General features: G+C 39.7%; 1 long non-coding RNA gene across 1 annotated transcript in view; it reads left to right on the top strand.

Moving 5' to 3' along the window:
* Nucleotides 1-24,472, top strand: part of LOC127476327 (uncharacterized) — a 51,442-nt gene extending 26,970 nt beyond the window's left edge. The window contains exons 2-3 of the long non-coding RNA XR_007906564.1: nt 16,753-16,842; nt 23,828-24,472. This is a non-coding gene — a long non-coding RNA (uncharacterized LOC127476327). The remainder of the gene's footprint in view (nt 1-16,752; nt 16,843-23,827) is intronic.
* The last annotated feature ends 2,950 nt before the right edge of the window (nt 24,473-27,422 follow it).

Raw genomic sequence — 27,422 nt, 5'->3', positions numbered from 1 at the left:
TTGCTATGTAGAAAGGAGGGGATTATGTCCTTGTACCCCTTAGAGGGCACAGAGCAGAAGATGCAGCCCTGCAATAGAAGGTGTGCGTTTTTGCATTCAGGGCTATGGGGAAAAAAATAAGAAAGGGCCTTGAGATAAACCTTTGAATGAAGGCTAACAAAACAAGTGGATAAATATTTCAGACAGAAATCAAAGTAAGCAGTACAATAACCAGTCACACCTGGGGTCTCTTCTTTCTTTGTCAGCATTGCAAACACTTACTAATTTCACAGTCATTAGATACTAGGACTGTGCTTGAATTTCTTTAGTCAATTAAAAAATATGGATATGTCTGCATATGTGTTCTAATCAACAGTATATTGTCCTTTAAAAGCAGGATACATATATGATTTTCAGTGTATTTTCAAGTAACTCAAGTTACTTAAACCAATACCAGTTATTTTATACTCCTTTGATTTAGATAAGTCTCGAATTCAAACAGTGCCTGTCTGAAAGTTTTATCCTATGCTGAAAGAATCTACTGAGTTTCAACACTGATTTAGTTTGAATGGGAATAAACCCTAAATGCAACTGTGCTCATTGTAGCACTGTTAGACAAGAAGGGCACTTCAGGTCAAAGTGGGTGATATGTACAAAACTGCAAGCTAAAAATGCAAACTCACAGTATCCTACCCCTAACTATTTCTCTTGCCAGAGTATAGGGAACAGATATTTTACTATAGTTGCACGACAGTTTCAATTTTCAAATGGCCAATGCCTCCCGCTTTCTGAAAACATGGTTCCCTCAAGCAGGTAGAAACTTCAAAAAGTGAATAAGAGTTCAGTTTATAGTTCCCATATCTCTCCCTTACATTCAGATTCTCAGGATTAATATTCTAAAAATCTTCTAACCACTAAGGAGCTACCCCATGAGGTGTATCATTCTCAAAGGCAGATCATATGCTTTTCTGGAAAATAAATATTTCCATATAGCTCGTGGAGGAATGGACAAGTCAGACTGAAAAGAAATGACACTTTAATGGCAGCTGTAAAGACAGGTATCTCTTTATGACTGTTCACATACAGGTTTTATCAAAAAAGGGGTTTTAGGTTATTTTAGTGGCACAGAGATGTGCTGTCATAAAATTTCATCTCACTTCTGCTGGTGTAATACAGAAATAATACCACTGAAATCAGTAAGGTTACTCTGTCTGTACATATAAAAAAATTGCCCAGTCACAAAAATGTTTATTTCTTTTTTCCTCTGTGTACAGGTGATAGGATTAAAATAGAAAGGAAAAAACCCCGTAAACATAGAAATATTAAGCAACAGTTAAGAATTTGATTTGTCTTCATCTTTCTGACAATGAAAAGCCCAGAATGAAGTGCTTTGAGGATGACTGGCACACAAGAGTAGAACTTGACTCAATTTTAGGGGAAAAACATTAATTTCCTGTATCAGTGGCATCTCAATAATTATAATCCAAATTCCAATAACTTACTTCAATGTTTTTCAGAGTTTTGCTACAGGAATAAGTTACCACACAGTAAGCAAGGGTTATAATTTACTTCATGACAGTAAAAACGTCTGATTTGTATATCATTATTGTGTTTATGCATTTTATATCATTAAGCAAGGTAATTTACCTCTTTCACTGAAGTATAGATTACCTCACATTTACTAAATAATGCAAGTGTACACCCTGACATGCAGTAATAGAAAGACTTTAGGTTCATATCATTGTTTCTTCTATGGTAACATTCTCTGGACTGTTTTTTGCAGCCTCTTCACTAATTTACTGTCCATTCTTCAGCAAAGTGTCCTCTCATATAAGCACATGAAGGAACAAATGTTTCTGATTCCTTTCCTCTTCCTTCCTCCTTCCCTCAAGGATAATTTCTGACGTTTATTTTCCCTTCGCTTTCCTATATTTACATCATCTTCCACTTCATTATTTGCAAATGTTAACACTATATATTTTTTCTTCAAAGCATCAGTGTAGATGTTATGTGACCTAAGACAGGCAATCATCCTTGGCTTTATTTTTGTAAATATAGATTTCAGCTGTCTTGGTTTTTTGGGGCTTGTGTTACTCAAGGTCTAATCTATCTGAACTCCTACATGTTACTGCTCTTGACCTCCATAAGGGTATTGGACTAACGGTATAGCCGTATAGTGTATTTCAGATGCACGTGCCTCCTATATTTATCCTTTATGCTGGAGATATTATAAAGCACTGTAAGTCTAGTGCTAAGCCCAGTTTGCTATATCCTGCTGTTCAGCAGAGTGTCAGGCACAGAACTGCAGTAACCACAGCTACCCAACATCCAACCTATAGCTGGTTAACTCAGGCTGTAAGCAAGACTTGTGGAGACTTATCTCAGCAGGATTAAGAAGAGTTTAGGTATCATTTTGTTTTCATATTTTCATGAAGTTTTACTTTTGATTCAGTGCTCTAACCCCAATGAAACTCATTTTACACTCACATTATTGAATTTAAGCTTGACTGTCCCCTAGCTCACTCCTCCAAACCTGCCAACCTGTAAAGCTCCATTTATCGAGACAAGTTAGGGTTCAGACTTATGTGTGACAAGTATGTGTCTTTTGGGAATGGATGGAAGTAAAAGGTCATTGTAACCAAAGGAATTTCTCTTTCCCCCATATCAGCTTCTTGTACCAGCTGAGGCAGTATTTTCTGCTGATCCCAAGGTCCTACCTCTCCAGGCAGGAGAAACAGCTCTTCAGACCCAAATACAGTTTTCCCTATCAATGTGCTTCTTCCCAGTATCTTGGTAATACTTGCACTTAATGCTGCTCAGCTATCAGGAAGAGTAGGAACTGAATAAATGAAAACTTCATGTAGCTCTAGAGTTCTCCTTCTCTTTCAATTGTGGAAGAAATTTCCCAATGCTAGCCATGTAGCAACACCTAATTGTTGTTTCAGTCCTGCTGGCCTCCCAGAAAGAAAAAAGAGAACTTCTTAAGCAAGTTCTCATATCACCTTAGAGGGGTCATGGAAATTACTGTCCCCACTCACCTCACTCTTCCTTGTCTTCTCACCTTCAACCAATGCCAGAGTAGACACCGTGGTGACTGTCCAGTGGACTGGCTGTTCCTGGTTTAAAGTACAGTGCAAAAATCATTGGCCAGGAGTCACACAGAATACTAGAATCAGCTTCACATCCATCATCTGCAGTCATTCTCTAATTCTCTAATTAAAAATCCATTTCCTAGACTCTGAGGAATGCCAACCTGTTTGATTCTCAGAGGTGAAAATATTAAAAGTTAAATAAATAGTAGATAAATAATGAGGTTGAAATACCTTATGCAGTATTCCCCTGTCACAGAAAAAGTTTTCAATTTATATTTGTCAAGAGGCTGGAAACTGTGGGAAAAGAACTGAAACTGAAATATCTCCTCTCAGACATTGTTCTCATTATACAAACAATCTGCAGCAGAGGAAGACACACTAGAGGAGGCTCAGTCTGCTATTGAGCTGCAAAATGATTAAGTCAAGGTATTCCTCATCTACTTAGTGTACAACTTGCCCACTGGCTCTATGATTTTTATTTAGGTTATTTGTGCTGGTTACATATCTTCCAAAACCAAGTGACATCTAAATTTTCACAACAGTACCTCTGTTGTTGAATTATCTCTATTTATTAGAATCATTTTGTTTTCATATTATTCTATCATTTAATGCCCTGGCTTTTTTTCTCCCTTCCCAAAATTTATCATACTTGCGTAAAACTCAGATGATTTTAACTGTTTTGAAATGATTCCAAGTATAGAGCTTAAGTTTTAAGACAGTTTCAGATCAAGGGGAGATGAGAGAACATTGCTTCAAATACAGTATATGTTTTGTCTGTGCAGAGTAAAGAAGATTACATGGAGCTGCCAATTTAAAGAAGTGGGAGATGAGAAAGGTACCTGTAAAATGGGGACTACTGATGCTGTGTCTGCATTAGCAATTAGTGTGGACATGTAGACTGGAAGAGTTAGAGATGAGAAGCCAGTATGTGCATTGTACAGATTACAGGGTTTATAGATCATGGTGTAAGCTGGGCAAGATAGCTCTGATATTTCTGGACCCATTTCTGCAGTCTTCTTTATTCCACTGGTTGTTTATGAGGTACAACTGCTAGAAAGGCCTGCCTGGGCGTGCTATGCAAAAGGTGCTGAGGGCAGCTTCTTCTTTATCAGATGAGGTGTTTCCACCATCCTTTCTGCAGAGTCCCGTGCCTAGAGTAAGTTCAGCAGTGTGAAATACAGGAATAAGAAGACCCTTTGCTTTGTTGCTCTGAGTAGAATTTTTGGGAGGACCAAAAACTGATGAACTGGATGGGTTTGCAGTCCAGTTTCTATGCTCAAAATAATATAAGAAAGAGTAAGATTTAATGAGACAGGACATCTTCTATTAATAATTCAGACTTTTGGACTATCTCCAGAAGTCATTACTTTGACAACAAAAGTCCATACATTTTAAATTGTAAATACATTTAAAAATACATTTAATATTTTCTGCTATGTTTTTACTAGCCCTAGTAAACATTTGGAAGTCTGTGCTTTATGATATATTGTTAGCATTTTCATCACATAATTTCTTAATCAGCACTTGTTTGGAGAGGTTTTGACACTTGCTTTTGGTTTGCCCATCGATCTTACTGGTTTGCAGAACAATAAAAAAACACAATCAAAATAATACAAAAAATTACCCATGTCTTTGCAGCTTTTGATGTGTATTATGCTTTTACGAACAACACCAAATCTCCTAAAATATCATTTTGAATGGAAGAAACAGAGAAAAAGAACAATCAATCAAGGCTTGATTCAGAAAGTCATGTGTTAACCAGATTTTTTCAGCCTAAAAGCAGTCATGAAATTGAGCATGGAGCTAAAAAAGAGTCTGTGTATGCAAAAAAAAAATCATTGTGTGTTCAGCCTAGGGTAGAATCAAAGTGAGCACGTGTTAAAAGGTCTGACATAAACTCTGTCAAATAGGAAACTGTTCTTTCACATTTTCTGTGGTTTTGTCATTCATTCATTATGAAAAAAAGACATGATTTGCTGCAACACAAACATTGCCTAGCTCAACAACAGTACATTAGGAGACTCGAATTTTGCTTGCAACATAGTTTTTCTAGAGGATAGCTCAATTAGCACGCAAGCAAAGATAGGACGACTACTCAGCATCAAAAAGATTGAGTTAAAAAACAATTATGAGAAACACCTAGCAAGAATTTCAGCAGTTCCAAATCAAGTATTATCTTAAAAGGCAAAGGAACAAAAGAAGTAATTCAGTTTGCATATCTGGTCTGGGCAGAAATCCAAGTGTATGAGCATGGTTGTACTGGATCTGTGTAGCTCAGTATCCTGTTTCGGATGGTTGCCAAGAGCAGGTGGAGGTATTAGGCTCAAAGGTATAAGTTTTTCTGTAGCATATTTTCTGGTTTTTTTGTGGAGGGGTTTCTGTCCTACGCTTGACATCAGAATTTAACAGACGTAATCCCTCCTACTAGTGGCAGTTCTATAGGTACACACCAAGGTCAGTGATGAAAAGCAGATGTCCGGGGAAGAGTACAAAAATGGAACAAGCATATGATGACACTTTTCCAAATTTTCTCCCAGCAGCCAGCAATTTGAGGAAGTGTCTGGGACACAACATGAGTGGGGAGGCTATCACACTCCTTTTTTGAAAGCAGCATGACTAGAGGCCCACCTCAGTGCCTGTATGTGTAAATGCACACAGCCTGGGAGCAAACAAGAAGAGTTAGCAGTTCATGCAGTTGTAGACCTGTGATCTCATTGGGATTACAGAGACATGGTGGCATAGCTCATGGGATGGGAATGCTGCTGTAAATGGATACAGGTTTTTCAGGAAAGACAGGTTGAGAAAGCAAGGAGGAGGGTTTACAGTCTATGCAAAGAAGTGGCTAAAGTACATGGAGCTTTACCTTGGAATAGGTGAAGAACCAGGTGAAACCTTATGACTAAGAACCAGAGGACAGGCCAGCAAAGCTGATACTGTTATAAGCGTGCTACAGACTGCCTAACCAAGAAGAGGTGATAAAGGTTTCTTTAGACATCCAGAAACCTTGTAGTTGCATATCTAGGTACTCAACCACCATAATGTCTGCTGGAAGGACAATAAGGCTATTGCAAGCAACCCAGGAGGTTTCTGGCACAGGTCAATTACAATTTCTTGAGGTTATAATGGAGTTGCTCAGAGAAGGTGGTGTCCTGGACCTTGTACTCACTTGCAAGTCACCCATGTAAAAGTGAACTGATTCGGCTTCCATGACTATTAGATCATGGAGATAAAAATCCTGAGAGGAGATAGACAGAAGGATCCCAATCCTGGACTTCAGAAGTTTTGAGTTATTCAGGGATCTACTCAGTAGAATCCGAGAGGAGACTACCTTAAAGGGAAAAGGGACCCAAACCAATTGTTCGTCTTTTAGTAGAATTTCATCAAATGCAAGAAAGGTCCATTCCAATGAGCAGAAAGTTGAACAGCTATGACAGAAGGTAGCTTGAGTGTTTGGAGAACTCCTGATCTAGCTCAAATACAAAAAAAAAAATTAGAAAAAAGAAGGCTAACCAGGAAGATTCCAGAGACATTTCTTGAGTACAGAGAAAGGAATTAGGAAAACCAAAACTCAACTGGAGTTGAAAGTAGTGAGGGATGTGAAGGGAAAAGAAAAAGGACTTGCACAACTATGTTGTTGTGGAGAAGCATAAACAAGGCTGAAGAAAATGGGGCCCTGGTGCTTAATGAGGGAGAAGACTTAGTGAAAAAGGATATGGAACAGTCAGAGATATTCAAATTTCTTTTATTCTTGTTTTCATTGGTTAAGTCTTCCCTCTGATAGCCCAGTTCCCATTGCCTAATTATTGAGACAGTGGGAGTGTAGAGGGAGATACAGTTAAGGAGCTCTTGAGCCAATTGAGCACATACAAGTCTATGGGACCAGACCAGCTGCATCTAAGGATATTGAGAAGTGGTAAACATCATACCCATCTTTAAGAAGAGAAAGAAGTACAGGGAAGTACAGACTTGTCAGCCTTACCTCAGTCCTTGGGAAGGTAAAGAAGCAAGTCTTCTTGAGAACTATTTCCAGCCACAAGAAGGAGAATGTGGTGACTGGACTAGCCAGAATGTATTTACCAAGGGCTAGTCATGCCTGGCCAACACATTTTCTACGATGAGATGGCTGTGTGGATAGTGGAACAGCAGTGAGTGTTCTACACCTTGCCTTTAGCATGTTTTTGACATGGTGTTCCATAGTATCCTTAAGGCAAATGAGTAATATATGTACTGGACAAGTGCATGATAAGGTGGTAAAATTTAGCTGAACCCTGGGCTTGAAGCTCAGTGACCAGCAGTAAGAAGTCTCAACAGACAGTCAGTTACTAGAGATTATCACTCAGGGGCAAATACTAGCAGTAAGAACATCCAGCATTTTCATTAACAAGCTGGATGATGGCCTGAAGTGCCACAGCAACTTTGCAGGTAGTAAACTAGAGATGGTGAATAATATGCCTGCCTCCTGTGTAATTTTATAGGTATGCAAGCTCTAACAACGGGCTGAAAGGAACCTCATGAATTTCAGTAAAGTCTAAGGCAAAGTCCTGTACCAAGAATGGAATAACCCTATGCAGCAGCACAGGCTGGGAGCCAATGGTTAACAGCTGGAGACGAGCTCGCCTACAAGTTATCTCAGGCAGGGACTCTCTTCTTAAAGGTGCACAGTGGAAGGACAAGAGGTAACAAACACAGCATGAAACTCAGGAAATTCTCATTCAGTACAGGGAAAAGAATTTTTACTGTGAGGATGTTCAGACACTGGAACAGGTGCCCAGAGCAGTTGTGGAATCTCCATGTTGGAGACTTATGAGACCCATCTAGACACAGCCCAAGACAATATTCTCTATCTGGGCCTGCAGAGTGTTGGACTAGATGATGGTTGTTTCCAAGCTATGTGATATTTCTCTAATTTGTAGCTTAGAGACACTGAACCCAAGACAGTTTTAATATAAACAGTAATTCTCACTGTTTCACAGCTCTGGGACTAAACTACATTCTTAGCAAAGAAGCACTCCTTCTTCCTTAAATTGACTTTGCCACCTTCTTTGTTGGCTTCTAATTCTATATCAGAAGAGATAATGTTTAATTAACAATTTCCTATCTTGTCTGTACCACTCAGGATCTTATCAGGCTGACATTTCCTCTTCAAACACCTTTTCCAGGATAAAGAGCACTAACCTACCTATTTGGTCCTTCTATAGAAGCCACTTCCATGTTCTTCAGACTTTTTGTACACCTTTTGCAGTTTTAGTCTCCCCTTTTTTAGGGGATACTGGCCAAAGGGATCAGCAAGTCCTCACACAGTATCCTAGAAACAAGTTCATCATGGAGGCATACAGTGTTTTCTGTTGTATTCTCTAGTATTTCCCTAAGAATTCAAAATATTCGATTTACTTTTTTACTCTTCTTAAGCATTGAGCTAACATATCCATGCAAGATAAGAGAACATCCAAAAGGATGGTTTGAAATGTTATCATTTATATTTACAAGTTTAAACAAGATTTAGTTGTCAAGAACCTGGAGGTTAAGAAACTACCTAACCTTTTTTCAGGTGAAAATTTATTCCACCACAATGTATGTATGTGAAAGCTTGAAAGCCAAAAGGGGTAAAAGCAAACACCTCAGCCTCTTCAAAATCAAATATCTGAATAGAGTACTAACTGTCACATGCCCACATTCATCAGAAAGTTTGGCAGACCTATCCTTCCAAAACGATCCAGAAAGAAAAACACAAATATTTAGGGCACATGTTAAGTATGACGTCAAAGCATATACCATAACCTTGTCATTGAGAAGCTGGAGGAACCCACATAAGAGTCCAAACAAAAAAAAATCACAAATTTTACTCAGTGACAGAAAATTTATGGGACTGAACAACACCAAGTACATAAGAAGGCCAACAAGGAACACTTGATGGCCATTTTGTGAACCTTTAGTCATTTCTAACTTTGCAGGAAGGCTTCAAAATTTGGCTGATGACACAGCATGTAGTACTGTAGTAGGAAGGTAACATAAATAGCAGCCAGCAAAACTCCCCTTGTTTACATTTTTTCATGATCAGATTTTACACCAGTCTCATGGTTTTCTATTTTAAGATTCCATTCTTGCTAATGGTCAATTGCAAATGGTAGTCTGCTGTACCTGTTAAATATGTTAAATTCCACCTACATCAAGGACATGTAAAAATGGAAAAAAGTGTTATCTGCATCCTTCACAACTGCTTCTGTAATTAAAACACAGGCTACCTGCTGTCTTCAAAAAAAATTGGATCTTATTTCTTATTTTAATACAAATGCAAACTATTTGCATTGTTTTTGCCCTCAGAATGGCTAGCTTTTCCCAGTTTTCCCAGCAGAGTAGCAGGAACATTCCACGTAATGTCCCCTCCTGCTGTGCTTTTTGTTTGTATAGTAGGAGGTAACAGTGAAATAGCAAAAAGGCAGGAAAAAAACCCCCATATTAGAAACGCAACCTCTTCACATTCCAACAAAGCCAGAGGGAGTATCACATACAGGTATCTGCAGTTTCACACCCACACTCCAAAGGAGATCAAGTGTTTGGCCTATCAGTTTTCAGACGGCACTTCAAAATCCTGTGGTCAGTAGGTAAGTCCGTGGAAAAAAGACTGTTGGAAGAGTCTGTTCAAATGATTTTTAGAAGTCACTACATTTATTAATACAAAGTGAACATGACTTGTAGAATGTACATCTTGCTTAAAAAATATAACTTTTTTAGGAATTACAAGCTTTGTTGACAATGATAAGACGAGAATACCATAAGTTGAGATTTCTGCAGGGAATTTAACTTAGTCATGTATGAACACTCATTGAAGCAATTTGTGCTCAAAATAAAAAAATCAAAGAATCTTACGTTAAGTAGATTAAAAACAGATGATCTTTAAGGTCCAGTCCAACCCAAAACATTCTATGATTCTATGATTCTATGATCCTATGGTAACAGTACATCATTGTAAATGGTGAGCTGTCACCCTATTGTGGAGGTTACTTGTGTATTCAGCCAGGAGCTACGTTCAGACCAATAATGGTCAATATTTTTTAAACCCTTCTGGTAGTGTCACAGAAGACATGATCTGCCACAGGATATCAACTCCTTGTCCAGACTCATTATCTGCTTCCCCTGTTCATGCTGTATTGGATCTTCAGTGGAAAGGTCTGGGAACAGTCTGACTTTTATCTTACAAGTGATTTTTCACTCTTCAGTTTTGCTGTCTTCAAATGGAGCAACTCTACTTCTCCAACAGATTTCCCCTCCCATATTCTTTATTCTATAGCTTGCTTCTTAAGCCTTTCTTCAGTTGTTTTTCCTTGTTTCTCTGTGATGGAAATGACTGGTTTAATCCAAAAGAAAATTTACAAACTATGGGATACTATTTCCCTTATTTTGGTTTGTCTGTTCTTCCTCTGCTTCAGTTACATCTTTTTCATAATAAGATTTCTCATCTGATGACCTCCTCTGGCCCATTACAAAAAAAAAAAAAATCCAGTTTTTCCCCTCTATTTCCACTAAGATCACACTACAAGTGCTGTCATGTGTCTCATGCCCTGATTCTATCCTCCTATCAGTTCAACTGAGCTTTCAGAACCTTTCTGTTCACCTTTTCATTCAATTGAACCTATAGTCAGTATTACCATATTGACCTACATTAATGCTCTAAATGGGTACCCTCTCCTCACCATCCTCCCCTGTCTCTTGCCCTTAACACAATAGCCATAATCCTCTTTTGAATTCTTTTCCTTTCTTAGCTTCAGTGACTTCAGCAGCTTTGTCCTTTCAGGATTCTCTTGACACTCACTCTGTTAGTCTGTATGTTTAAGGATCCTCTGTCTTCATAGATGATTGTATGCAGTTCTGATTTTGGCTCCATTCTCTTCTTTGTGTCTGCCTGTCTCAGTAGTCTCATCCCCAAGTGCAATTACCATCTTCATGTAGAGATACAAATTTGTATCTCTGCGTCATCCATAACATCTTGGCTTGTCTCTCAACTTCAGCATCTCCTGATAGCTACTAGCTCAAATGCAGTATGACTAAAGCATGTCACACACTGCTCTCTTCCCTAGTCAGTCCTTACAATTTCCCCCATTTACAACTGCTGTGAATAATGTGATCACCAGATTTGTCAGACAGACAGGTGATGCAAACAACTTTTTAGGTCTGAAAATCAGATTAAGTTTCTATTTTGCATCTTATTTCTGGAGCTAGAAAGTCCTAAGTCTTTACCAAAGTCTTATAACCTTTTTCTTCAAATTCTACAACAATTTTCTGCTGCTCTTGAGAGAAATAATATTCACAATATTGTTGCAAAGATCATTTTTCTAGGCTTCTTTCTTTTGACTTTCTCCACTAACTCCTTTTTTGCTATCACATAAAGAATTAGTTATTTTTTTTTAAATAATACCTTTCAGGCATGTTCCCACTTTTCAAGCCATTTCATTCATTCTTGGTATATCAGTTTCTATCTGCAACTGACTAATTATTCCAACCTTTTCTTCCATATCTCGTACATAAATTACCTACCTGAGTTTTCTTGAGTTTTCTTTTACTACTTCATAGGTTTGAAAGGATAGACTTGCAAATGACTGTCCTTCCTGCCCTAGTGGCTGTGCTAAGTATAGGAGTCCTTGGTGCTACACAGTCCCGTGCACAAAGCATACCCAGGTGAAGCAGATTTCCCTGGACTGTGTCCAGATGGGTCTTGTATCCCTCCAAGGTGGGAGGATGGACCACCTTGTCTGCTCTGGACTTCTTCTTCACTGTCGAATCATTTTCATAGTATCTTATCCTTCTACAGTGTACCTCCAAGAGTGTAGCTTCCTCTTTTGTACAACCTCCAGTCAGGTATCTGTAAATAGCAATAAGATGTTCAACTTTCTCTTCTTAGAAACAAAACTGTAGGCTGAATGAGTTAATAGAAATCTAGAGTTTAAAGTCAGTACAAGAAACATTCAGGTAGGAAAGGGTGTGTTCTTTTTGTTTTTAACTGAATGGAAATTAATAAGTTAGAAGGCTACGTTTGATTTTTGTCACTTGTGGCCTAAGTTAAAACTGGATGTTTTTCTCTATGATGAATCTCAAAAAAAATTTAAGGTTTTGGTGAAGAAATTACAAGATGAGATTCTTTGACTTGTGTTATGCAAAATCAAACATTAGGTCATTGAAATGCTCATTTCTTTTTTTATATCATTTACCCAATAACATCTGAAAGAAAGAAGGAAGTGACCTTGAAGCCAATAGACTTATCTAAATGTACAATGCTACAGGTAATTCCCTAATATTCCTGTTCCAGACATCTGGTTTTACAACAGTGGAACTGTTCAGTCCCTATCAAACTTAAGATATAACTTCAGGTAACTCATATGGAAGTGTTCATCAGCTCTAAAACAGTGGTATTGTCATAAAATTTTTAAAGGAACATTTAGACTATTGGGGTTTCTTAGTTAAGAAGTAAATGGGAAAGGAAGACAAAGCCACATTCTTTAACTTCTTGTTGTGGGTTAACTCTGGCTGGATGCCAAGTGGCCACCAAGCTGCTTTATCACTTTTCCTCTTCAACTGGACAGGGGAGATAAAATATAAAGAAAGGCTTGTGGGTCAAGATAAGCACAGGACTACCAGGCTGCAGGGGAATCTCTGCTCTGGCACCTGGAGCACCACCTCCCCCTCCTTCTTCACTGACCTTGGTGTTTGCAGAGTTGGTTCTCTCACTTCTTCTCTCTCCTGTCTCCTGGTTGTTGTTGTGCAGCAGTTTCCCCCCCTTGTTAAATATGTTTATCCCAGAGGCGCAACCACTGTTACTGGCGGGCTGGGTCTTGGCCAGCAGTGGGTCTGTCTTGGAGCTGGCTGGCAATGGCTCTCAGTAGCTGCAGGAAGCTTCTGGCAACTTCTCGCAGAAGCCACCCCTGTAGCCTTCCAGCCACCAAAACCTTGCCACACAAACCCAGTCACTTCTGCTCTGGACAATGTTGTTTATATCAAAGTAATGTTAATAACACAGGAATTAGTCCTGATGTTCCCATACACATGGTACAGATTTTAACATAATGTAGGAAAAATTCCAGTTGCTTGTGAAAGATGGACTAAATATACTTCGAGTTATTCCTTTGTTATAATTAATTCAATGTGAATTATGTTTAATATATTTAAAAACAATTACAACCAATTTTCTTACTGCCTTTCTTTCTTATATGCAATCTCATACACGCATTTCACAGATACCTCTGTGTCACCAAAATGGACCAAATTCAAACTCTTTGCAAATCCTTTGGCATGTTAAGTTTAAGATAAAATGACATAGAGTAAAATAATGTTGAATCTGTCTTTACTGACCAATACTTCCATGTCTGTCTCTGTAAACACAACAAAATCTGTTCACTGACATACTATTCTCTGTTTCATGACTCACTATTGTCATCCAATCTGTGACAGGCTTCTCCTTTGTCAGTAACCAACAGTCCTTTTGAGGTGTATGGAGAGGTACACAAAGAATATGAAAGACATATAAAATAGAAAGGTCTACTCAGAAGCTGAATAAAACAAAAAATTTGGTAGGTGTCTTGCCATTAAGAAATCTTTCTACATGTCATCATCTCATCAAAAGATTCTGACACTGGTTCTGTGCTCCAGAGAGCCCCCACTTCAGTGCTGAGTGATTGAATTAGCTTGTCAGGGGCTAACAAGACTTAATGTTCCTCCCATTGCCTTAACACAGACAAGCTTCTCTCAAAATCCCACCTTTAATAATGAAACAGTAATGCTTCAGGAACATTTATGATCAATCTAACCTAATTCTACCTCATAAGCTTTTCTATCTGAGCTAGTCATATTGGGCTCACTCAAGTCAAAAAAGACGGAGAATTTATAGGGAATGATTCATGTCACCTGTTTTAGATATCTACCTAATGTTTAAGTAAATCATGTCTAGGAGTGTCATTTTCTCTCTCATTGATCATAAAAGAAATCTAGACAAAAAGTTCAAAGATAGACACTATTGACATCTGCTTCTGGTCAGACAAATCCTACCTCTGCTTCCATTTGAACTTTTACAGAGACATCAGTGATAAAAGTAAAATGTCTCTTTCTAACATATTAGATCCAAGCATAATTTATTGGTATGGTGGGCCTTTTATATATTATTATTTCACAATGTTATTCATATATATAAATGTATTGAATAATAATGCATCCCTTCATAGGGTGCCTAAATCAAAGTTTAGGCATCTCTGTGTCACCATTTTAGGAGATGAGAATGGATCAGCAGTGTATGATAGTTTTCAGATGTACAGAATCGTTAAGAAAAATGGATACTTCAGTTAACATTCCCAGAGATTTGAAATGGTCTGTTCTATATATTGTTCAAATGCATAGTTAATACTCTTTAAACACAACTCTTGAAGGTAAACTGGAATCATCTCATTATTTGATATAAAAACATCTGTGAGAGCAGCAAGGTTTCTGGTTATGGATATTTTTTTAATGCTATTTTTATTTTTTGAAGTTACACAGTTAGAATACATAAGAGGGTCATGGAACCATTGGAGCAAGCCCAGGGGAGGGCCACAAGGTTGGTAAGAGGATCAGAGCACCTCCCCTATGAAGACATGCTGAGAAAGTTAGGGCTGTTCAGTCTGGAGAAGAGAAGGTTGTGTGGAGCAACCTTCTAGTATCTGAGGGGGGCCTACAGGGAAGCTGGAGAGGGACATTTTGTAGGGAACTGTAGTGATAGGACAGGGAGTAATGGGTACAAACAGAGAGGGGAAATTTAGGTTAGATATTAGGAACAAATTCTTTACTGTGAGGGTGGTTAGACATGGAACATGTTGCCCAAGGAGGTTGCATGCCCCAACCCTGGCAGTGTTCAAGGTCAGACTGGATAAGACCTTGAACAACCTGGTCTAGTGGAAGTAGTGGAAGGCGTCCCGCCCATGGCTGGAGGGTTAGGACTAGATGATATTTAAGGTGCCTTCCAGTCCTTAGTATTCTATAATCCTATGATTCTAATATGCTTGTGTGACTTCCATCAAAGGATTAGAAGCAAAAGCATTAAAAAGCATCAGACTGCTGTTTTTCTGATCTCTGTAAGGGTGGGATTCAGCTCACTAATACTAATCACATAAAAGCTAGACTCTTCCTATCTAAGTGAGTTGTCAAGGCTCCCTCTATAGTCAACATAGAGAGAGACTGGAACTTCCTAACTATGATTAATCAAAATGTAGAATAAATGTCTGAAGGGCATCAGCTGAGTCCTTTCTGAAGTTCCTAACTCTATCCACTGACCGTAATGGAGATCTATCTGACTAGCTCAGAGTAAATAAATATTTTTTAGATCACTGGAATAAGAAGAAATTAAGTCAGATCAAATTTTATCTTACTCATGTAGTTGTTAACTTGTAATGGCTACCAGCCCTTGGCCAAGGATAAATACGATGAAAACATTTTGGTAGTACTGGTAGTATTTAAAAAAATCACATTACAGCAGCCATCTGGATGTTAGGGAAATCTCCACAGACTTAGCAATTCACCATGCTTATTGTAGAAAATGTTCAAAAAATTTAACCAAGCAACCTATAAAGTATCTTGAATTAATTTGTTTGAGGCAGAAAATAGAGAGTGTAATCATCATGCATGAATCTTAAATCCTATTTTCAGAAAAAAAACTTTTTGAAATATACCCTGCTATCTTCAGCTAGAGATACTTTATCTGAAATGTTAGGGCATTATAAGAGAAACGTGAACCATTTTGTGCATTTTTAATAAGCAACTTTCCATTGGCTTCTTAGTTAGAGCTTTCTCAAAGGAGTCTTACTCTATGAATATGCCAATTTAGTTGCAACTTGATATTAAAGGTCTGATAAGGGAGGGTTCTCAAAACACACCTACCTTTGATCCAGATCACTGTTAGAACAGTGACCTAATAATCAGGACAGGGGAATGGAAGAACTATTTGCAGCTCTGATATTGCATAAGTCACAATTCTGCAAAGTCAGAGTAAATGACTAAGCTGAGGGGGAGGGGAGGAAGTTTCTATCCACTTTCAAAAGCACAGCCTCCACTCCCTCTGGAAAGTGGAAAGATGGAATATAGAATTCAATCCTCACAATGAGTCTGGCCTCTCATGAAAATCATATTCCCCCTAATTAAAGATTGAAATAGTACAAACATATTTTCTCTCTCAGCACTACTGAAATGGCACACCCATGACCCGTTAGCTTTTTTTAAAACTGTATTTCAGTTCATCTCTATAATTGTTTGTGATGTCACTGGTTTAGCTTTTATAACTGGCATTAGGAATCAACATGTTCCAGTGGATGGATTGGAATTCTCCAAAGAATGTAGAAAATGTTATTATATGTAGGATAAATACATACTTGGTTGCTAAAAAATAAGTTTTTCAACAATGATCTTTACTGCTGACTACTGGGCAGATTCTCTGGAGACAATTCTTACATCTGCACAAAATCCTGTTGATGTTAATGGGGCTTCATGTGTTATCAAGAATCGACTCACCAGATGAGCTTGCAAAATTAGAGCTTTAAAGCAGTCATTTTTAAAGCTCTGTGACCTCGAGCAGACTGCCAAACAAGTAGATCATAGAAACAAGCTCTGTTTAATCAATAAAGGCTACTTACTGCCAAGTTCTCACCCTGTTTCTCTCCTTTTCCTCCTGCAGTGAATACAATATTGACCACTACCAAGAATATCCTCCTAATTAATTTCTAGACTCAGTCCCTACTGGACAGATTAGGAACCAGCTAAACTGGTAGGTATCCAAGAGCAATATGGACTAATGAAGTAGGTAGGATCTTCCCCAGAGTTAGCACTTCACTTTTGAACAGTTCTTTACCCTCCTTTGCCACTTCTGGTTTTTGTTTTTTTTTCTGAAGAAGAGGAAGAAGGAGAAATAAATTATTTTTTGCTTAGCTGAACCAGGTGCCAAAGTAGCTACATAATTGGGTCACTTACATTGACAAGTCAGAGGACTTCTACCCTCATTTTAAATTTCTTACTTCATTGTAAAATGAAATCAGGAAATTGCTGTTGTAATCAAATGGTGATTATAACCATTTTCTCATTCACTTACAGAAAGAGTGTTTTCTGTGACCAGAAACTCCACCAAATCTTCAAAGTAACTAAAAGGTTGGGACAAGCACATATCATTAATCATTATGTTAATTTGCCAAGGAAAAGTGTCTGTTATCCTCCTAAGATTAGAGTATTAGAAAAGTGTGGATAGCAAATAAGTGGGGCAGAGAAAGTAAAGCAGTTAGGACAAGTTGGGGAGGAGCATATTTCCTCAGCAAAAGAAGTGAAGAGACTCTGGAGGAAGAAGACAGCTTCTGTTTGTGATTCAAAAGGTGAGAAAGATAGAAGAAACTACAAAATAGGAGGGGACTGGAAGAAAGGTAGTCAGAGAATATAACTCAGAGGTTATACCTGTAGTTCTGTAGTAGATGAAGTGTGTCAGAGCAAATTTGAACATGCTCAAGGCCATCAGTCCTGACTTGACATCAACTCTTTTCTCTTTTTTCTTTTTTTTTTTTTTTTGTCATGATGACATCATGCCCATGACATAAAGGACACATGCTTCCTCAGTGCCTCTAGGGTTATGACTGCACTTAGAACACTCCAGCTTATGGTGTTATCTATTTGCTATTTATTTACTACAATCATAAGTATTTTTACCATAAGAATAAGGAAGTTTCCCATTAAATTGCATGCTACCCGTGGTCCTGGAACCTGTGGATCACTTACCTAAGAGATGTAGAAATCTACATCAAAGGGTATAGAAGCTGATTCAGTGAATATGGAAACTATCTATGACACATACCTGATACTCATGCATATGGTGGTGACTATCTTGGGCTTAGGCCTTAACTTCTGCTTTGTCCTCCCAAATGTGTCATCATTGTGAAATTTGCAGAGGTATGCTTACTAAAATGGATTACACATTATTTCAAGATAATCCTGTTTTACTGCAAACACAGATCATTCCATATCAGGCTTTTTTCAAGTACCTCTAAGTTTTGTATAATGGAGATGTAGAAGTAAACATGGATTAGGTGGTGTGAGACCGAAGAAATACCAGGAAAGAAATACGACATGGTTCAGAAGCAAACAGATAACTGCTTTGCCAAAAAATCTATATGGTATAGAGAATGTACCTATCTTTGTCCTTGGCTTTAGTCACATATTATTCGGGAGAGAAAGTAAATCTAATCATCGCAAACAAATCATGTGACTGATCTGGAGACTGCGTGTGTTATGATGCTACTCTGGGAAATTGCTAGCCAAGGGCAAAAGACTGATCATAAGCAGAAGTGTTTGTGCTCATCAGAGACATAAACAGGCAAAAACAACCATTCCTCCCACTCAGTTTGATATCACTCACACTTAAAGAGTCATCTACAGGGTCTAGCCAGTTTGTGCACTCTTATGCATATTTTCTTTCCAGGTGCACATTTCTTCACAGTCTGCTGGGGAACTCAAGTGTCTAAAGTATTTTTCTCTCTCATTGGCTCCTGATCCATCTCATCCACAATTGTGTTCTGGATTCAAGGGATGAAGTCTTGAAGAGTCTCCTTTATATTCAGAGATAGAAGTATTTCACTACTTCTGCAGAATCACAGAATATGCTCAGTTGGAAGGGACCCACAAGGATCATCAAGTCCAACCCTTAGCCCTGCACAGGACCAGCCCCAAGAGTCACATCGTGTGCCTGAGAGTATTGTCCAAACTTCTTGATCTCTGTCAGGTTTTGTGGTGTGACCACTTCCCTGGGGAGCCTGTTCCAGTGCTCAACCACCTTCTGAGTGAAGAACCTTTTTTGCTGTGGTCTGAGAAGGGGGGTGGGACCGTGGCACTGCACGAGTCCGAGACACGAGGATGGGATGCAGGTAGAATGCTTTATTCACGCGTGCACCCGGTCTTTTATCACCTCGGGAGGGGAAAGGGCCAGAACATAGGGCGGAGCATGAGACAGACAAGCAGGGGGAGAAACCAGGATAGGGGCACGGGCAAAAGAGGGAGGAACATGGGAGGAACCGGAGAGAGAAGGGGCGAATGGAGGCTGTCCCCTCTCTGCAGCTTCTCCAGCCAATCGGCAGAGAAACAGAGGAGCAGGGAGGTGAACAGGCCAGGACATGCCCGGGAAATACAAATTCTGGGGAAGCATACAATGTGTATATACATAACAACTGTAAAGTCTGTATCATAAAGTCCTTTCAATCACTGTACATCTTTTTCCACTTCTGAGATTTTCCCCATTCTGATTCCTGGTCCTTCACACTTTTTCTAATATCCAATCTAAACCACCTCTGGCACAGCTTCAGACCATTCCCTCAGGTCCTGTCCCCGGTCGCCACAGAGTAGAGATCAGTGCCTGCCCCTCCTCTTCCCTTCACAAGGAATTGAAGACTGCGATGAGGTCTCCTCTCAGCTTCCTCTTCTCCGGGCTGAACAGACCAAGTGACCTCAGCCACTCCTCATAAAGCTTCCCCTCAAAGCCCTTCACTGTCTTCATTGCCCTCCTTTGGCCACACTCTAATAGCTTAATGTCTTTCTTACACTGTGGTGCCCAAAACTGCCACAATATTCAAGGTGAGGCCGCACCAGTACAGAGCAAAGCAGGACAATCCCCTTCCTCAGCTGGCTGGCAATGCTTTGCCTGATGCCCCCCAGGATATGGTTGACCCTTCTGGCTGCCAGGGCACTGCTCACTCATATTCAACTTGCTGTCGACCAGGACTCTCAGGTCCCTTTCTGTGGGGCTGCTCTCCAGCCTCTCATTCCTCAGTCTGTCTGTACATCCAGGGTTGCCCCATCCCAAGTATAGAATCTGGCACTTTCCCTTGTTGAATTTCACATGGTTGGTGATTGTCCATTCCTCTAATTTGTCGGGGTCTCTGCAGGGCCTCCCGGCCTTTGAGGGAGTCAAGAGCTCCTCCCAGTTTTGTGTCATCTGCAAACTTGCTTAGTATGCCTTGCAGTCCTGCACCCAAGTACTTAATGAAGATGTGAAAGAACACAGGGCCCAAGATGGACCCCTGTGGAACCCTAGGTTGCCAATCTGATGTCTGATTCACTATAACCCTCTGTGCCTGACCCATGAGCCAATTGCTCACCCACCACATGATGTGTTTATCCAGCTGTGCTGGACATTTTGTCCAGAAGGGATCCTGTGTGAGACAGTATCGAAAGCTTTACTGAAGGCCAAAAAGATGACATCAACTGGCTTTCCTTGATCACCTAGGTGGCTTACCTTGTCATAAAAGGAAATCAGGTTGGATAAGCAGGACTTTCCTCTCACGAAGCCATGCTATTTGTGATCAATGACACTGTTGTCTTTCAGGTGTTTTTCAATACTTCCCCGAATAATCTTCTCCATAATTTTACCAGGCAATGAAGTGAGATTGACAGGCCTGTAGTTTTCGGGTTCCTGCTTCTTGCCCTTCTTGAAAACTGGGACAACTTTTGCCAGCTTCCAGTCATCTGGAACCATTCCAGATTCCCAAGGCTGCTCAAAAATCATTGGGAGAGGTTGTGCAGTGCCATCACCCAGCTCCTTGAGGATTCTGGGATCAATCCCATCAGACCCCATAGATTTGCAGGAATCCAGCTGGAGCAGCTGATCCCACACAATTTCAGGGTCCACTGGGAGTTGGTCTTTCTCGCAGTCATGGTCCTCCAGCTCAGGGTGCCAAGACCCCCTTGGTCCATCATCCATGTTGAAGACAGAGGCAAAGAAAGTGTTAAACATCTCTGCCTTGTCTCTGTCCGTGCTTGTGAGGTGACCATCCTCATCCTGGAACAGGATGATGATATTTCTATACTGCCTATTGCCATTAATGTATTTGAAAAAACTCTTTTTGTTGCCTCCCACATTTCTGGCAACTTCAGCTCCAGTTGAGCTTTGGCCTCATGGATTTTCTCCCTACAGTGCAAGCAGCATCTCTGAATTCTTCCCACGTCACTTGACCTTGCTTCCATCAGGCATACACCTTCCTACTTTGCCTTATTTCCAAGAGAAGATTCCTGCTCAGCCAAGCCACCCTCCAGCCTTGCCTACTTGACTTCTGACATTTGGGAATTGCCTGCTCCTGTGCCTTAGGAGGTGATGTTTGAAAAGTGACCAGCACTGATGGACCCCAGCACCTGCAAAAATATTTTCCCAGGGGACCTTACTTACTAATTCGTTGAGCAGCCTGAAGTCTGTTCTCCTCATGTCCAAAGTTGAAGTTTTGCTGGCACTTTTCCTCCTGTCAACAGAGATTTTAAACTCAATCACTTTGTGGTCACTGTGGCCAAGATGGCCATCAATCTCCACTTCGCTTAGGAGATCCACTCTGTTGACAAGTAACAGATCAAGGAGGGCATCTTTCCAAATTGAGTCCCTTAGGCCTGTTTCACAAAGTTGTCGTCCATGTCTTTTAGGAATCTTCTGGCCCAGGTTGTACCAGCTGTGTGATGCCCCTGGTTAATTTCTGACAAGCTAAAGTCCCCCATAAGGACAAGGGCAGTTGACTTAGAAGTGTCCCTTAGTTCCTCAAAGAATAATTTGTTGGTGTCATCCTCCTGGCCTGGAGGCCTATAGCAGACTCCCACAATGACATCTGCGTTACTTGTTTGCCCCTTGATTCTCACCCAGAGGCTCTCAACTGTGCCATTGCCAACTGTGAGCTCCGTACATCCTAACCCTTCTATTACATACAGTGCCACCCCTCCACCTCTTCTGCCCTGCCCATCCCTCCTGAAGAGCCTGTAACCATTCAACAGGGCATTCCAGTCACAGACTTCTGCAATGGAAGTTCATTGCAGGGAGGTGTGATACACTGCAAAGGTGCTGCTGATATTCAGGGATAATCTCTAGACATGAGACAGCATCATGGGAATAGGCTGAGAAACTGAAAGAATGTCATTCTGATGGCTGCTAAAACCTGATAAGACCAAGCATACATCTGAAGATAGATAATTTTCTTCATAACTGAAAGACACTTAGTATTAGAAAAATACTGGAATAAAATGGTGCTGCACTTACAGACCTGAGCTTGCATCTCATTGTTTTGTCACAGACAATGTAGACTACTACATTATTCCCCAGGAAAAGAAGAGTCTGAGGGAGCATGTCAGTGGAAACTGTCCTACCAGACAACAGTTAGAAAGTTTCTCCCTACCATTTGCTCATGTCACATCAAGTTATAAGTTATGCATGTAATGTAACTGTATAAATTACATATGTCCTTAATGTGGTTGGATCTAATGAGCATATATAACAAATCTAGATGTTGGTGATTGTATGTGTCTGTTGCGTTCTGTGTTGCAGTACTAGAGTTCTAACCTACCAAGGAATCCAGCTAAAGTTTATGGTAAAAACCTGGAACTGAACAAGACTCTCTAAAAACACAGTTCTCCTAAAAAACTCATGTAACATCAAACTCCATAGATATTTTCATATTTTTATACATTTTGGCCCAAACTTTAGTGCTGATCATTCTTATAATAATTATATTTCAAAACTGGCAAAATTCCACAGGGAAAGCAGTATGTTAAAAGATCCTGAGAAGAAATAAGGGGGAGTCAAGTACAGGTAATGATCCAAATAAAACCATTTGTACAACAGGAGTAGGAGTACAGTTACAAGCCTGTTCGCATGACAGGCTACTACCAGAATAAACACATGACTTACAGTAACATCCTGAAGTCATCAAACCCCAACAGCACTTGGACAGTGTGAATTCAAGTCTTGAGAGTTATACATTTCCCCTTTTGCTCAATTACATGCACGTCTGTAGGCTTCCTCTTCACTTCGCTCCACAGTTATTACAGTTTTGTTGTAAAATTGTGATATAATAGGTGTATACGTTAAACTGTATGAAAGCTAACTGACATCATGTAAATAACAGCAGCATAACAGCATAAATAACAGCAATTTTGACATCCGGTTTTCATCAGACCAACTGTCTTCTCATTGGGCTAATTTTCCAGGAATTGCCCAGGTGGAAAAGTTATCACACACAAAAAGTTTACTCAGACAATTTACTCAACTATCTGATTCAAATGCTGGTGTGCCAGGTGAGGCCATTATTTTCCAGACAAAACCATCCACTGTCTATCAGGAATCTTTCATGTGACAATCCCACATGTAAGTCCCAGATGTACATCCTCATTAACAACACTTTTCTGAAAAGAAGGGAAACTGATTGCCATGAAACTTAACTACTGAAGTTCAGCCTAAACAGTGGTTTTTTACTGTGAGCTGCACTTAAAATCCATGAAAATCAATAATACTAATAAAGCCCTTAAATTTGAAGGGACTGAAAAATAAAGAATTGAAGTTAAAGCTACAGAAACACCAACAGCAAAGGAGTGATTGTTTTTCTGCTATCAGTATTTCTATGTGTAGAAATATATAACACATACCACAACAAGGAGCAGTAGCTTCATTTAGTATTTACATTTTCCTTAAAATTTGGGCAGGAGTGTGCCAAGCTGCTTCGGAGGGGAAGTTGTACAAAACAGAAGTATGTGAAACAGAAGAGTGTTATCATATTTAGCTAGCAATTCTCTCTAGGCTTGCCCAAAGAATGCTGTTTGGCCTAATAATTACTGAGTGAATTTTTCAAGAAGGAGTCATAACCTTGCCAAATTCAATTCTTTATCCAAAATTACTGGAATGTAACAACTAGTCAGTTAGTTTTATTCTAACACAGGGGAAGAAAAACCCACAAAAGTTCTATATTTCATTTCAGAAGAAACCTCCCCCAAGAAGCTCAAACTGAAACAAATCTTCTGGAAAAGGGTAAGTCCAAATTTGAGTCCAGATGGCTTTTAAGTTTTTTTAAATAACAGGCAAGTGAAAATAAACACATAATGGAACACGTCAAGCAACTACTGAGGCTGTCTATAACAAAAATGACTTTTTAGTTTGCCTAGCTTGAGATGGGGGTTAAGCTATGTAGAAATAGATTCTTTTGTGAGCAGAAAGAGTACTCAGGAAGTCCGCTTTTCTATTGCTTTCAGTCCTTTATCCCTAAACATCCACGTTACAGTGACATATCTTTCCCTCAGTGGTAACACAATGGGATTTGTTACCTTGCTACTGATTTCCACTACATTTTAGGGAACTCTGAGATCTTTACCCTTCTGTTAATTTTGTTTGAAATTATATAACAAATTTATAGGTCATTATAGAGACTCTAATATGTCATATGAGCTATAATTTATCAGGCTGCCAAAAAAACACTCATTTCCAAAATGAGGAATTTCCTTATAAGAGAGTGTCTTATAACACACAGCTATGCAACTGATATAATTCATATAAAGGGCAATTTTCTTCCTGTCCTGGGTTACACAAAGACTAGTATCCACCTTTTCTTTTCTCTTTTCTCCAAATATGCCTACTAATTTAGACTTCGGGGAGGGACTTAAAGGTGGTACTCTCCTAGGAGAAGAATGTATCCACAAGTGTGAAAAGACTGGAAGGCTGATGACTCAGAGGGCGTGCACGCCTGCCACCTCAGGCTACAAGCTGGGTATTGTTTCTTTGTCCTTACATAAATAACTCATTGGTGATAACTCCCCTCAGGGAGACATCAGGACAATTCAGTCACATGGCCTGAAGATATTCATCTCTGCTGATGAATAATGGCCATAATGGATCCACCTGTGCTTGGAAGGTGTCAAAGACTCTTGAAATGCCCCGTGATCCAGTATTAATCATCCAGTGACGATCTCCCCTCCCCAGGGAAGGCACCAGAGCACAATAAAAGACCACATTCGGACTTCACTGGGTTGGTTGAGGGTCTCCTTACCTCACTCCATGGGACTTCTACCACCCAGGCCTCTACCACTACCTCAGCAGATCAGGACTACAACCACCATCGGAGTTGCAGTGACCAGGTCTCAGCACTGGATCTGGTGGGTGTCTTGTGGGTCCTTCCAGTCCCAGCCCTGCTCCAACCAGCTGTGCCAGCATTGCAGACTCACTCCGGCACTGACTCTCCAAACTATTCCTGCCAGGTTTTAACAGGTGGGGGGAGGCTGGCCACCATCTTGTTTTGGTCCCCTGGGCAGGAGCTTGGGAATTTTAGCTTAACCCAGTTTTATGAGTATTGTTTAGCATTATTCTTGATAAAGAGTTATTTTTTCACTTATATCTGGGAGTATTTGATCTCTCTCTCCCCCTTTCTCTCTGTATTGGAGAGAATCAGAGAGGTATTGAATCAGAGGAAGGAGACTTCCATCTGAGGTCTCTGCCCCTCCAAATTGTCTCAAACCGAGACACTCCATATGGGCAAACAATTAGAATTCAAGCAAATAACAAGAATCTAGTGGACAAGACCTGGAAAAAGCCAGGATGCTTCTCAAGAAACCAGTTCTCATATAAAAAGCGGTAGCTGACAATCTGTATATTCTCAGCTATACAAATGTAAATAAAATAAGCTAGCATGTAACTCTTTTAAAATAGAAATAAAACTGTTGTGACAAACAGTTATACAGTATTTCCAATGTAAAATAATTATTCATTAGTGACTAATGAAATGTCTTCCTCTCACCACTATAGTAAAAAATGTTAGATGATTACAAGCAGTTTTTTTTCTAAACCTCACTGGAAAATAATATATTATGTATTTTTTTCTTCACTTTCTTCTGAGTAATAAATAGATTACTGGTTGTTAAGTGATGCTTTCTTCTCAATGCATTTATTTTAAATTGTTGTGACCTGCTTAAAATACTAAAATTATATATATGAGATGCTCATATGTATTTCTTATATGGTTGAGGGACTCAAAATTTGGCAGCAAAATAGTTTTTGTGTCAGGGACGAGCCTTTTGTAATCTCCCTGATGAATTGCCACAATGATAAGCCTTTTATGAGAACCACACTTTGCACATGCCCAGCAGTGCCTTGCCACAATTTGACAGCTACAGTCTCTTAAGAGCCCTTCTGTACTGAGATGCTGAGCTGGACGATCCCTGTCACTGCTGCTCCAGGTTGCTAGAGAGCATTGCAGGAGCAGACATCAGAGCTGAAAAGGCTCTTCTCTGTGGTTTTGGTGTTCTTATACTGCCAAGCCAGTAGCAGAGAAGGAACCTGAATGAAATACAGAAAAAGAAAAAAAAAGGAAAAAAGAAAAATCAATCTCTCTGAAATGCCAAACCGTAGCGAAAGCTCGTACTAAGGGAGTCTGGAAAGACTTCGAGGATGAGGCAACTTGTTATTGTTACTGGCAAATTAAGAAAAGGATATCAGCTTTAGGAAAGGGAGATTTGGGACTAAGATATCTAGTGGATGAGAACGCTGAAGCAGAACAGGAATTTAAAGAGAATCCTGAGATTAACTAAATGAAGAAACTGGAGTAAGAAGTCTGAGTTGAAGGAATGAAAGACAGTGAAATGGGAAGTGGCAAGGATAACAAAACAGGCAAAAAGCTTGTGGAAACTGATAGCAGGACTGAGAGAAGAGACTGTGATTGTGTGTGTATGTGTGTGTGTGTTTGAAGCAAATTGTACTGAACAGGGAGCAGGGAGCAAGGGCATCCTGAGAGTTGCTAAGCACTCTGACCAGAGGAGGAAATCAGTGATGAGCCACAGCCAAAAATATAGAATGGGGAGTGCGGGGCTGGAGCTGCCAGAAGAATCCTGCAACTGAAGTCATACTAGTTTGGCGGTAACTCAACGACAGAGAGAACATACTGAAACTTTAAAGAAAAAAAAAAGAGGACCAGCAAGACAGATTTGAGTGGTTGAGGATTGTAAACCTCTACCTGTTGTGAAATAAAGTCCTCTGTCTACACTGGCAGCAATTAGACCTGAACCCAGGTTTCTTGACCGCTAACAATCTTCTGCTGTCGACAAACATTTGTGAGAGTCACTATGGTGACTCTTCACTGGATTTAAGATCACACTGCCACAGAAAAGCATGAACATGCATTCTTTCCTGCCTCTTGCTGTCCTTTTCTTGCTTAAGGATTAATGAGTATGGACCCACGGGAAGAGTTGATGCAACTCACACATCTAATCAGACACTGAATACTATTTCGCAGAGATAGCTTTTAATAACATCAGCAAGCTGATCTGATTTACTGTGTTGCCACTCAAATTGATGAAAGAAATGGTGAAAGCTACAGGAGAGGCAGATGGGAACATCAGGGAAATTCAGGGAATATTTCCACTCTCAATTTTTTTGGACAGTCTGGTCCTACATCCACTTCTACCAACCCTGAAATGACACCCTCTTTCCCTGCTATTGATGGACCATATGGAGGTGGATAATTTGCTGATATTAGCTGTTACCCACTAACTGAAATTTTAGGAACCTCCTTTCTCTCTAACTAAAAATTT

The sequence above is a fragment of the Manacus candei genome, unplaced genomic scaffold (genome assembly GCF_025592945.1).
Source record: "Manacus candei isolate 608988 ecotype Guabito, Panama unplaced genomic scaffold, ASM2559294v1 h1tg000049l, whole genome shotgun sequence".
NCBI classification, from domain to species: Eukaryota; Metazoa; Chordata; class Aves; order Passeriformes; family Pipridae; genus Manacus; species Manacus candei.
This window is presented reverse-complemented; position numbering and strand designations above follow the sequence as displayed.